We start from the raw sequence: 13,190 nt of genomic DNA, 5'->3' as shown, positions 1-13,190 counted from the left end.
CACTGCCACGGAACAGCATAAAGAAAAAAGGAATGAAAAGAACTGAAGATAGCCTAAGAGACCTCTGGGACAACATTAAATGCAACAACATTCGCATTATAGGGGTCCCAGAAGGAGAAGAGAGAGAGAAAGGACCCGAGAAAATATCTGAAGAGACTATAGTCAAACACTTCCCTAACGTGGGAAAGGAAATAGACACCCAAGTCCAGAAAGCGCAGAGAGTCCCAGGCAGGATAAACCCAAGGAGAAACACACCAGGATGCACAGTAATCAAACTGACAAAAATTAAAGACAAATTATTGAAAGCAAAAAAGGAAAAACGACAAATAACATACAAGGGAACTCCCATGAGGTTAACAGCTGATTTCTCAGCAGAAACTCTAGGCCAGAAGGGAGTGGCAGGATATATTTAAAGTGATGAAAGGGAAGAAACTACAACCAAGATTACTCTACCCGGCAAGGATCTCATTCAGATTCGACAGAGAAATCAAAAGCTTTACGGACAAGCAAAAGCTAAGAGAATTCAGCACCACCAAACCAGCTCTACAACAAATGTGAAAGGAACTTCTCTAAGTGGGAAACACAAGAGAAGAAAAGGACCTACAAAAACAAACCCATAACAATTAAGAAAATGGTAATAGGAACATACATATCGATAATTACCTTAAACGTGAATGGATTAAATGTTCCAACCAAAAGACGCAGGCTGGCTGAATGGATACAAAAACAAGACCCATATATATGCTGTCTACAAGAGACCCACTTCAGATCTAGGGACACATACAGACTGAAAGTAAGGGGATGGAAAAAGATATTCCATGCAAATGGAAATCAAAAGAAAGCTGGAGTAGCAATACTCATATCAGATAAAATAGACCTTAAAATAAAGACTGTTACAAGAGACAAGGAAGGACACTACATAATGATCAAGGGATCAATCCAAGAAGATATAACAATTATAAATATATATGCACCCAACATAGGAGCACCTCAATACATAAGGCAACTGCTAACAGCTATAAAAGAGGAAATCAACAGTAACACAATAATAGTGGAGGATTTTAACACCTCACTTACACTGATAGATCATCCAGACAAAAAATTAATAAGGAAACACAAGCTTTAAATGACACAACAGACCAGATAGATTTAATTGATATTTATAGGACATTCTATCCAAACAGCAGATTACATTTTCTTCTCAAGTGCACACGGAACATTCTCCAGGATAGATCACATCTTGGGTCACAAATCAAGCCTCAGTAAATTTAAGAAAATTGAAATCATATCAAGCATTTTTCTGACCACAACACTATGAGATTAGAAATGAACTACAGGGAAAAAAACGTAAAAAACACAAACACATGGAGGCTAAACAATACGTTACTAAATAACCAAGAGATCACTGAAGAAATCAAAGAGGAAATTAAAAAATACCTAGAGACAAATTACACGGAAAACACGATCCAAAACCTATGGGATGCAGCAAAAGCAGTTCTAAGAGGGAAGTTTATAGCTATACAAGCTTACCTCAAGAAACAAGAAACACCTCAAATAAACAATCTAACCTTACACCTAAAGGAACTAGGGAAAGAAGAACAAACAAAACCCAAAGTTAGTAGAAGGAAAGAAATCATAAAGATCAGAGCAGAAATAAATGAAATAGAAACAAAGAAAACAATAGCAAAGATCAATAAAACTAAAAGCTGGTTCTTTGAGAAGATAAATAAAATTGATAAACCTTTAGCCAGACTCATCAAGAAAAAGAGGGAGAGGACTCAAATCAATAAAATTAGAAATGAAAAAGGAGAAGTTACAACAGACACTGCAGAAATACAAAGTATCCTAAGAGACTACTACAAGCAACTCTATGCCAATAAAATGGACAACCTGGAAGAAATGGACAAATTCTTAGAATGGTATAACCTTCCAAGACTGAACCAGGGAGAAATAGAAAATATGAACAGACCAATCACAAGTAATGAAATTGAAACTGTGGTTAAAAATCTTCCAACAAACAAAAGTCCAGGACCAGATGGCTTCACAGGTGAACTCTATCAAACATTTAGAGAAGAGCTGACACCCATCCTTCTCAAACTCTTCCAAAAAATTGCAGAGGAAGGAGCACTCCCAAACTCATTCTATGAAGCCACCATCACCCTGATACCAAAACCAGACAAAGATACTACAAAAAAAGAAAATTATAGACCAATATCACTCATGAATATAGATGCAAAAATCCTCAACAAAATACTAGCAAACAGAATCCAACAACACATTAAACGGATCATACACCATGATCAAGTGGGATTTATCTCAGGGATGCAAAGATTCTTTAATATACACAAATCAATCAATGTGATATGCCATATTAACAAACTGAAAAATAAAAACCATATGATCATCTCAATAGATACAGAAAAAGCTTTTAACAAAATTCAACACCCATTTCTGATAAAAACTCTCCAGAAAGTGGGCATAGAGGGAACCTACCTCAACATAATAAAGGCCATCTATGACAAAACCACAGCAAACATCATTCTCAATGGTGAAAAGCTGAAAGCATTTCCTCTAAGATCAGGAACAAGACAAGGTTGTCCACTCTCACCACTATTATTCAACATAGTGTTGGAAGCCCTAGCCACGGCAATCAGAGAAGAAAAAGAAATAAAAGGAATACAAATTGGAAAAGAAGAAGTAAAACTGTCACTGTTTGCAGATGACATGATACTATACATAGAGAATCCTAAAAATGCCACCAGAAAACTACTAGAGTGAATCAATGTATTTGGTAAAGTTTCAGGATACAAAATTAATGCACAGAAATCTCTTGCATTCCTATACACTAACAACGGAAGATCAGAAAGAGAAATTAAGGAAACAATCCCATTCACCATTGCAACAAAAAGAATAAAATACCTCGGAATAAAGCTACCTAAGGAGGTAAAAGACCTGTACTCAGAAAACTATAAGACACTGATGAAAGAAATCAAAGATGACACAAACAGATGAAGAGATATACCATGTTCTTGGATTGGAAGAATCAATATTGTGAAAATGACTGTATTACCCAAAGCAATCTACAGATTCAATGCAATCCCTATCAAAGTGGCATTTTTTACAGAACTAGAACAAAAAATCTTAAAATTTGTATGGAGACACAAAAGACCCCGAATAGCCAATGCAGTCTTGAGGGAAAAAAACAGAGCTGGAGGAATCAGACTCCCTGACATCAGACTATATTACAAAGCTACAGTAATCAAGACACTATGGTGCTGGCACAAAAACAGAAATACAGATCAATGGAACAAGATAGAAAGCCCAAAGATAAACCCACGCACCTATGGTCAACTAATCTATGACAAAGGAAGCAAGGATATACAATGGAGAAAAGATAGTCTCTTCAATAAGTGGTGCTGGGAAAACTGGACAGCTACATGTAAAAGAATGAAATTAGAACACTCCCTAACACCATACACAAAAATAAACTCAAAATGGATTACAGACCTAAATGTAAGACCGGATACTATAAAACTCTTAGAGGAAAACATAGGAAGAACACTCTTTGACATAAATCACAGCAAGATCTTTTTTGATCCACCCCCTAGAGTAATGGAAATAAAAACAAAAATAAACAAATGGGACCTAATGAAACTTAAAAGCTTTTGCAAAGCAAAGGAAACTACAAACAAGACGAAAAGACAACCCTCAGAATGGGAGAAAATATTTGCAAACAAATCAACGGACAAAGGATTAATCTCCAAAATATATAAACAGCTCATGCAGTTCAATATTACAAAAACAAACAACCCAATCCAAAAATGGGCAGAAGACCTAAATAGACATTTCTCCAAAGAAGACATACAGATGGCCACGAAGCACATGAAAAGATGCTCAACATCACTAATTATTAGAGAAATGCAAATCAAAACTACAATGAGGTATCACCTCACACCAGTTAGAATGGGCATCATCAGAAAATCTACAAACAACTAATGCTGGAGAGGGTGTGGAGAAAAGGGAACCCTCTTGCACTGTTGGTGGGAATGTAAATTGATACAGCCACTATGGAGAACAGTATGGAGGTTCCTTAATAAAACTAAAAATAGAATTACCATATGATCCAGCAATCCCACTACTGGGCATATACCCAGAGAAAACCATAATTCAAAAAGGCCCATGCACCCCAATGTTCATTGCAGCACTATTTACAATAGCCAGGACATGGAAGCAACCTAAATGCCCATCGACAGACAAATGGATAAAGAAGATGTGGTACATACATACAATGGAATATTACTCAGCCATAAAAAGGAACGAAACTGGGTCATTTGTAGAGTCATGGATGGATCTAGAGACTGTCATACAGAGTGAAATAAGTCAGAAAGAGAAAAACAAATATCATATATTAACACATATATGTGGAACCTAGAAAAATGGTACAGATGAACCTGTTTGCAGGGCAGAAATGAGACAAAGATGTAGAGAACAAACATATGGACACCAAGGGGGGAAAGCGGCGGGGTGGTGGGTGGAGATGGTGGGATGAATTGGGAGATTGGGATTGACATGTATACACTAATATGTATAAAACAGATAACTAATAAGAACCTGCTGTATAAAAAATAAATTAAAATTCAGAAATTCAAAAAAATAAAAGATGAGAAAAGAAAACAAAGAAAAGGAACAGCTTCCAAAATGGTAGCTTAACCCATAAAGTGAAACCAAGCCTTAGAATATTGCCAAAAAGATACCTAATGTACAGCTTTCTAGTGTTGTAACCTACATACAACACTGTATCCCATCCCTACCTGAGGCTATTCCTGGTTAGGGAACTGGAGCAGCCTGGGCAACGTTCTGCAAATAAGAGAATGAAGAAATCCCACCAAGATAGAGAGGGGACTTGTCTCATTAGAACAGAGAGAGGATATGGCTACAAAGCAAGAGACAAATGCAAGGTGATAAGCCATATCTGAGGGGGAGAGGAAAGTGTTCAAAGTTGAGAAACAGGCATCTCTGAAGAGGCTAAAGGCAGCAATCCGAAGATGAATTAGAATCACAGCAGAGGAGAGAAAAGAGACAGTCGTGACCATCAACACGTCTTGATGACTGATCAAGTGCAGAAGACAGTAACAGAGGAATAAGGAAAACTCCGATTTCAAGCCACGGTGCCTGGGAGAATGGGGGTATGGTAACAGAAATCAGGAAGTTAGAAAGGGGGTTGGTTTAGAGGAGAACTTGAAAAAGTTTTTTTAAACATAACAGTCTGGATTTGAAGCCAAGGCTTGATAACTGAGTGGAAAGAGCAAACGGGCCAGCTGGAAACAGAAGACGCAGGAGGCACAGAGGTCAGGAGGAGGGCCCGCGTGTGGGAGTCTTCGCGGAGGAGCTGTGGTTGAAGAAACAAGGAGAGAGAAGTTGCCTAGAAAGAGAGGAGAAAGGAGTGGGCCCGGGGAATGCCCACGTAAGCAGATGAGAAGAAAGTGCAATAGACAAAGAAAGAGCACAACTTGAAAGAGGACCAGCGGAGTTTGAGGACACTGAGAATACATTTTTAAAGTATAAATCAGATCAGGCAACTTCCCCACCGAGACTCCCACACGGACTTCTCATTTCATCACCTTGGCCACAAAGCTCTCCGTGAATGACCTCACCCACCTCTCTGACCTGTCTCCTCTCCTTCACTCAGGATGCGCCGGCCACATTGGCCTTTTGCTGTCCCTCAGATACATGAGGTTCATTCCTACTTCGGGGCCTTTGTGCTTTCCGATCCTTCTCCTAGAAGGCTCTCAGGGGATTCTGGTTCCTAAACTATCAAATCTCTCACACACACACCATTCTCTACCATATCATACTGCTGTACTGTCCTAACACACACTACTAGCTGAAATTCTTATGTCTTTGTTTACCTACTCATTGTCTGTCTCTCCAACTCTGAAGTGGACTCTGGCAGAGTGAGGTCCTAGGACCTTTTCTGTTTCCCTCTTCACTTCATCCTTAGTGACTCGAGGAGTGCACTGCACTACATGGGGACTTAAGAAAAAACCTTAGATTAAGCAAGAGCCAAATTAGTGCCCTTCGTGAGTCTAGTTTCATTAAAACAAACAAACAAACAAGGTTAAAGCCAAACTACATCAAGTTATGGAGAGGAAAAAGAGGCAGGAGTTTGGGACAACAGTATTCAAACCAAAGAGCACACGCCCTCAGGGGTGAGGGGGAGGAATTGTTGATAACGTAGAATGCTATATATCACACCTTCTAGAAGAGCTGCCTTTCCAGAATGTGAAAATAAAACATTTTTACTGCTTCACATCTTATTTCTTCTACTGAGAGTTCTCCCAAAGAAAAATCTGACCCACACCCGTCATGCCTAAAATTCTTGCTTAAGATGGTAATACATCTTTTAAAAAAATCAAATAGAACAAAAATGTTAATTCCTGCGAGTTCTATGTTAAAGAAATACAAGACTGCACATTACCCAAAATTGTGAGGGCTGCCACTGAAATATGGGAAGTGAGACAATCAGACTTTAAGAACACTTGGTACTTAGGTACCCACAGCCCCCAGCCCACACCAGCAAAGACATTCCTTCAAATATGCTGAGTGCTGGGGCTAATTCTTCCTGCAGTTTCCTGCAGTTGTACATTTTACCTTCAGGCCTTTTCACAGAAGTCTGTCATCTCACGGTGACAACAGAAGAGGGCATCATAAAGTGTCATTGTGCTGAGAGGAAAGAGTAGTGTTTCTTTAAGAATCTGGACAGGGACGAAGCTAAGGGAGGATTTATGTAACGTCTCTAAGTCAAAGGTTTTGCTAGAGTCTAAGGAGTGGTTTTTCCCCTCCCTACCTGCCAGAACCATCAAGCAATCTCTTGTAGCAGCTAAGGAGCTCAAGATTTCACAAGAACTGACATCTTGTGGCTGCTGGCCAGGCAGGGTAGCTACCACGGTTCTCCTGCTCTGTGGCTAGAACAACATGCTCCTTTGGAATTGGTTTGCCCCCTCTTTAAGGAAAACAAGAGAAAAGGCAAAAAAGTAAAAGCAGGACCAGGCAGAGAAAGACCAGCCAGGAAAAGGTCAAGCTAAGCTGGTAGAAAGTAAGAACCACCAAGGAGAGCTGACTTCAGCCAGCCCAGCTCAGACAATGATGGAGGACGCCACCCAACAGGTAGAAATTAGTTGAGATGCTCATGCTGCCATGTTTAAGTCAAAACACAGGTAACGTTAGTATAATTTCCTAAAAACAAATTTGCACAAAGTAAACGTGTGATCCAGAAGTTCATCTCAGGCAAAAGCCCCTCCTGATTCCATTCTCAAAGCCAGAATTAGCTGTATTGACATGTGCTAAAAGAGACCCTCGCCTGTGCCCTGACGCCCGAACTAGTGAAATTTATATTAAGTTGAGCTTGAGAGCTTGATGGCACAAATGACCATCAGTTACCAGGCCCAGCTTTTGTGAGCAAATGAGCTTTAGAGTGTCAGGGTTGCCTAGACTTAGTTACAAGCAGCATCCTCCAACAGGACAAAAAAGTGTACGAAAAGGGAGATATTTTAATTGAAGGTCCAAGAAGTAGCACCATTCTTCACGTTGTAAATCTCAAAGGAAGACTGCAGGGTGGCAAAGGACAAAATGGGTACCTGGCCAATGGGGAAATGAAGTGGCAGAAGCAATACAATGGAGAAGGTCATTTTGATTAGCCGGTGAAGGTGGGAAAATCCCAGGCTTATCGTGGATCTGCCACTAACAAACTTTCTGAGCAAAAAAATGTTATGGCTTTCAATACACCACTTACAAATCCTGAGTGTCAAACCAGCTGAGTTAACTAGTCAAATAAGTGACTCTCCCTCTCGGAACCTGAATTTCCTCATCTACAAAGTGCGGGTGGCCAGGCGAAGGCCTCTAAGGTGCCTTCACATACTAAGATTCCAAGTTGATGGTCAAGACAGGCTGATCACAGGCGGCCCATGAGGGGACACAGAGCCACAAGCAGAGAAGGGGGCAGCATCTGGAGGACAGGATTTCCTTCAACAGGAACCAGAAGCCAGAAGGAATCTGCGGGAAGGAGGCGTCCGCCAGGTGAGTGCAGAACAAAGCAACCAAGTCACTTGCAGCCTCAATAGGAAACTGCCTCGCTCGGTCCTGTCCTAGGGTCCCCCCTCCAGAAGGCTGGGGCCTAGGAGAGTGTACCAAGCCCCAGAAATAGAAGTGGTTGAAAGAAGGAGGTTTAGCTCAACTACGTGAAATGATCAGCAAACATCAGATTACCCCTTCAATTACTTACAATAAGCCCAACAGCAACCAATATACTTGGGACCAAACTCAGCAGGATACTGTGACTCAGAATAAAAGAATAACAAACACAAAATGCTAAGGGAAAAGGGAAGCCATTTAGATCCAGCTGGCAATAAGCTACTGAAGCTAAAACTCCATCGTCCAAACCGTTATACAATCTGCAGCCTCAGGAGAAAGAAATGATTACTCTTCTCAATCAACTGCTACGATTAACACATCTAAAGGGTAGAAGAGAGCAAGAGCCCACACGCAAAGTTCCACAGACACACCCTTTGCAGATGTTGTAGAAGTCTCCATGGATTAGATGCTCATATTAGCCAGAATCCGAGAAACAGCAGAAATGAAGCACCATGGCAAAAAAAAAAAAAAGATTAAAACAAGGGAATTTTTTGAACTTTTATAAAATTTAACACAAAATTTAACATGCTACCTTTGCACAGTAAAAGTGAGTTTATAACTCCCAATTCATAATTATCACAGTTGTTAGGGCTAAAGAACTAGATATTAAATATATCTGAAAGTTGCTGAATAAAATGTGAACTCTTATACCTCATTTGCAAAGAAATCATTAAAATTTGAAGTATGTATATCCTGCATCCAGCAATTCCACTCCTGGGAATCTATCCCATAAAGATGAAAGTATTGATAAATAAGGACATATGGACAAGGATGTCTAGTGAACACCCATCCACAGAGAAGTGTCTTGATCCACACCCATTTATTAAATAGAATGAATTAGAGCTACACCTGACGACTTGCAGGAATTTCCACAAAGTAATGCTGAGTTGGCAAAGATACAGAAGTTTATATAATATGATCCAGATTTTTTTTTTTTTTTGGCTGCACCATGCAGCTTGCAGGATCTTAGTTCCCCGACCAGGGATTGAACCCATGGTCCCTGCATTAGAAGTGCAGAGTCCTAACCACTGGACCACCAGGGAATTCCCTGATCCAGATTTTTTAAATGGTTTTATTAAAGCTTGTATCTATATATATGTATGTGTAGGGTTGTATGAGCACAGAAAAATGTAGAAATATATACACTAAGTCAATGATTCTCAAACATTAGCACACATCAGAATCACCTGAAGGTTTTGTTAAAACACAGATATCTGGGCCCCATGCCCAGAGTGTCTGATTCAGTAGGTCTAGGGTGAGGTGTGAGAATTTCTATTTGCAACAAGTTTCCCAAGGATGCTAATGCTGCCGAGAGTGACTGCAATAGGTTTCAGCAAGAGTTACCTGTGGGACAGAAGTAGAGATATAAGATGGGGGGAGAATAATGGGGATCTATGCAAGATAACATAAACAGCTTTTCTCTATGATTCCTTTTATGGATGGGGGGGGGGGAGGTGTGGGTGTGGGTGTGTGTATAGATATGCAAAAACAAATTCCTGAAAGGATTGTCATCAAAACACTAATGAAAATTCTCCCAAAGGTGGAATTTAAAGTGATCTTTCTCCTTGGTAATTTCTTCTTGGTAATTTCTTATTTTTTTTTTTATAATGAGCAAGTATGATTTAAATAATCATTTAAAATAAAGCTATTTTATTGAGGAAAAAAGAATCTTTGGAAACAACAATTTCTCAAGGAAAAGCTCTTCTGTTTTGTTCACAGCACTGAACTGATATTTTTGGAAAGATGAATGCTAAGTACACTTTATATAAAAATAAAAATATAATTAATGTGGAAAAGGAAGTTCTTGGATGAAGTACATAAGTACAACATGTGTTTTATAACCTTCCTTAATCCACAAAAACTTAGAGAAAACTCAATTTAAAAAGTAATCAAAAATAACCTCCAATGGAATATAATCTGTAAAAGAAACAAAAACAAAAACAAAAAAAACACTGAATCACTATGCTGCACACCTGAAACTAACACAATATTGTAAATCAACTATACTTCAATTTAAAAAAAAATTCAGCAAAAACATACAATTTGGCTTACAATCGCTTTCTCTTTCAAAATTCAATCAGATACTCAGTAAGCAAAATCTCTTTTCAAGCTATACTTGCATCATTTCCTCTCTTTATATACAGACTAGAAAATAAAATAAGACTAAAAACAACCTAAAATAAAAAAATAACTTTATGATTTCAAATATAGGATTTAAGTTCCCAAGTGGTGTCCATTAAAGAGTGTTAAGCTAGAATACAAGTATCTTAGATCAGTTATAATAATTCTAATTTACATTTTTCCAGGCTTTCACATTTCTCATTAGCTTCTTCACTACAACTCTTTGCTAGCTTAAAACATCTCCTCCTAAAACCATGTTACCATTCTATCTGAAAATTAAGCCTAGACTTCAAACCAGATGGCATGCCTCTGCTACCTTTTCTACTGGGAACAAACAGCCTGGCCTTCCAGAGCTGCTTCCTTTAGTGCCCCTTAAAGTACAGATGCAGGAAGCTGCTCAGAGGCTGGAAATTGGATTTGTAATGCTTATATCCCTAAGGTTTGCAAATCAATATTATAAACTCTTCGCTACCAGTCTTGCCAACTCCTGCTTCTTCTCTAATCTTATTATAGTACAGTGTTTCTCTTTTCCTGCAATAGCAACTCAGTGGACCTCCATGGCTCATTTTAAAAATTAGCATAAGTCTGCGGCTGAGCTCGGGAATATTTCTGCATTCCCAATACTAAGATTGTCTCCTTCCTAAAGATAAGCAAACAGAAATGTTTGCCCACCCCCCCCAAAAAAAAGGAGAAAAAAGTTTGCCCCAAAAAAGTCAAAAAAATTTAAAGCACACAGAATCAGAGACTGCCTCCCTCCCTCTGAAACAGATTCCTGGGAGATAGAGGGAAAAAAAATTAAGTTCTTGCTTTGTGCTCACAGTAAAACTACGTGGGCATAAGAAGAAACAGGCCAAGATTTGAAAATACTACACAGAAACTAAAAACAAAGTAATGGTCTAAAACTGTTCTGGCAAGCAGGAAATAACAGTACAGAAAACTTACGTAGAAAAGAAAACATACTACCAGAATTCAGACTAAAAAGAAAAAAAAAATGGCTAGAACAGTCTAACCCTAGAATATCAGCTATTCTAGAAGGGGAAAACAATAGTGAAAGACAAAAGGATAAAACTTTAAAAAAGAAGTTGGAAGTTTTCATGGATCCAAACAAAAGGTATGAGGGGGAGAAACAAAGACTTACATCGATAGATTTTTTTTTTTTTACATCTTTTTTGGAGTATAATTGCTTTACAATGGTGTGTTAGTTTCTGTTTTATAACAAAGTGAATCAGCTATACATATACATATATCCCCATATCGCCTCCCTCTTGCGTCTCCCTCCCACCCTCGCTATCCCACCCCTCTAGGTGGTCACAAAGTACTGAGCTGATCTCTCTGTGCTTTGCAGCTGCTTCCCACTAGCTATCTATTTTACATTTGGTAGTGTATATATGTCCATGCCACTCTCTCACTTCATCCCAGCTTACCCTTCCCACTCCCTGTGTCCTCAAGTCCATTCTCTATGTATGCGTCTTTATTCCTGTCCTGCCCCTAGGTTCTTCAGAACCTTTTTTTTTTTTTTTTAGGTTCCATATATATGTGTTAACATACGGTATTTGTTTTTCTCTTTCTGACTTACTTCACTCTGTATGACAGACTCTAGGTCCATCCACCTCACTACAAATAACTCAATTTCATTTCTTTTTATGGCTGAGTAATATTCCATTGTATATATGTGCCACATCTTCTTTATCCATTCATCTGTCGATGGACACATCCATAGATTTTTCTAAAGGTATAAAGAATCTATCATCTGTAGGAAGGATTCTCTATAGTGACCCAAAAGTAAAGACAGAAAAACATTTTAACTAAAAAATGTTATAAGAGATTAATCAAAACAGGTAATAATCAAAGGAACAGGGGCTTCCCTGGTGGCGCAGTGGTTGAGAATCTGCCTGCTAATGCAGGGGACACGGGTTCGAGCCCTGGTCTGGGAAGATCCCACATGCCGCGGAGCGGCTGGGCCCGTGAGCCACGGCTACTGAGCCTGCGCGTCTGGAGCCTGTGCCCCGCAACGGGAGGGGCCGCGATAGTGAAAGGCCCGCACACCGCGATGAAGAGCGGTCCCCGCACCATGATGAAGAGTGGCCCCCACTTGCCGCAAATGGAGAAAGCCCTCGCACGAACCGAAGACCCAGCACAGCCAAAAATAAATAAATAAATAAATAAATAAATAAATAAATAAATAAATAAATAAAATCAAAGGAACAAAAATATCACAGGACCCACTTGAATGAAGTATCCTTTTGTGAAGGATAGGTAGAAGTTGGGGAATAATTACTATCAATTTTTTTCTCCATGATTATTGCCCCACTATGTGATTTAATTCTTCTTGAGATAAACCTTGTAATTTATATTTTTAAAGCCTGTCTTGGGACTTTCCTGGTGGCACAGTGGTTCAGAATCCACCTGCCAGTGCAGGGGACACGGGTTCAAGCCCTGTTCCAGGAAGATCCCACATGCCGTGGAGCAACTAAGCCCGTGCGCCACAACTACTGAGCCTGCGCGCCACAACTACTGAAGCCCACATGCCTAGAGCCTGTGCTCCACAACAGGAGAAGCCACCGCAATGAGAAGCCCTCACACCACAACAAAGAGTAGCCCCCGCTCACCGCAACTAGAGAAAGCCAGTGTGCAGCACCGAAGACTCAATGCAGCCAAAAATAAATTAATTAATTAATTAATTAATTTTTTTAAAAAACCTTCCTTAAAAGATTTTGCCAGTGCATAAGCATACAATTATGCTTAGTATTATTTTATAATTAAGATATCATCTCAATATGTTATGGAATCTTCATAATTTCTAGTTCTGTTTGGGTTCTCTCTTAATCACACTTACCAGAGTTATCTTGTTTTTCCAAAAGAACTAGTCATGACAGCTA

At 39.2% G+C, this 13,190-nt stretch overlaps 1 protein-coding gene and 1 non-coding gene across 2 annotated transcripts in view; both read right to left on the bottom strand.

The window, feature by feature from the left end:
- The window catches only part of ARHGEF28 (Rho guanine nucleotide exchange factor 28), a 316,101-nt gene that overhangs the window by 238,797 nt on the left and 64,114 nt on the right, over nucleotides 1-13,190 (bottom strand).
- On the bottom strand, nucleotides 9,161-9,233 carry TRNAR-UCU (transfer RNA arginine (anticodon UCU)). The gene has a single exon. It is a non-coding gene; the product is annotated as a tRNA-Arg (tRNA).

The sequence above is a fragment of the Balaenoptera ricei genome, chromosome 3 (genome assembly GCF_028023285.1).
Source record: "Balaenoptera ricei isolate mBalRic1 chromosome 3, mBalRic1.hap2, whole genome shotgun sequence".
NCBI classification, from domain to species: Eukaryota; Metazoa; Chordata; class Mammalia; order Artiodactyla; family Balaenopteridae; genus Balaenoptera; species Balaenoptera ricei.
The sequence above is the reverse complement of the archived record's forward strand: the minus strand, read 5'-3'. Positions and strand labels throughout refer to the sequence as shown.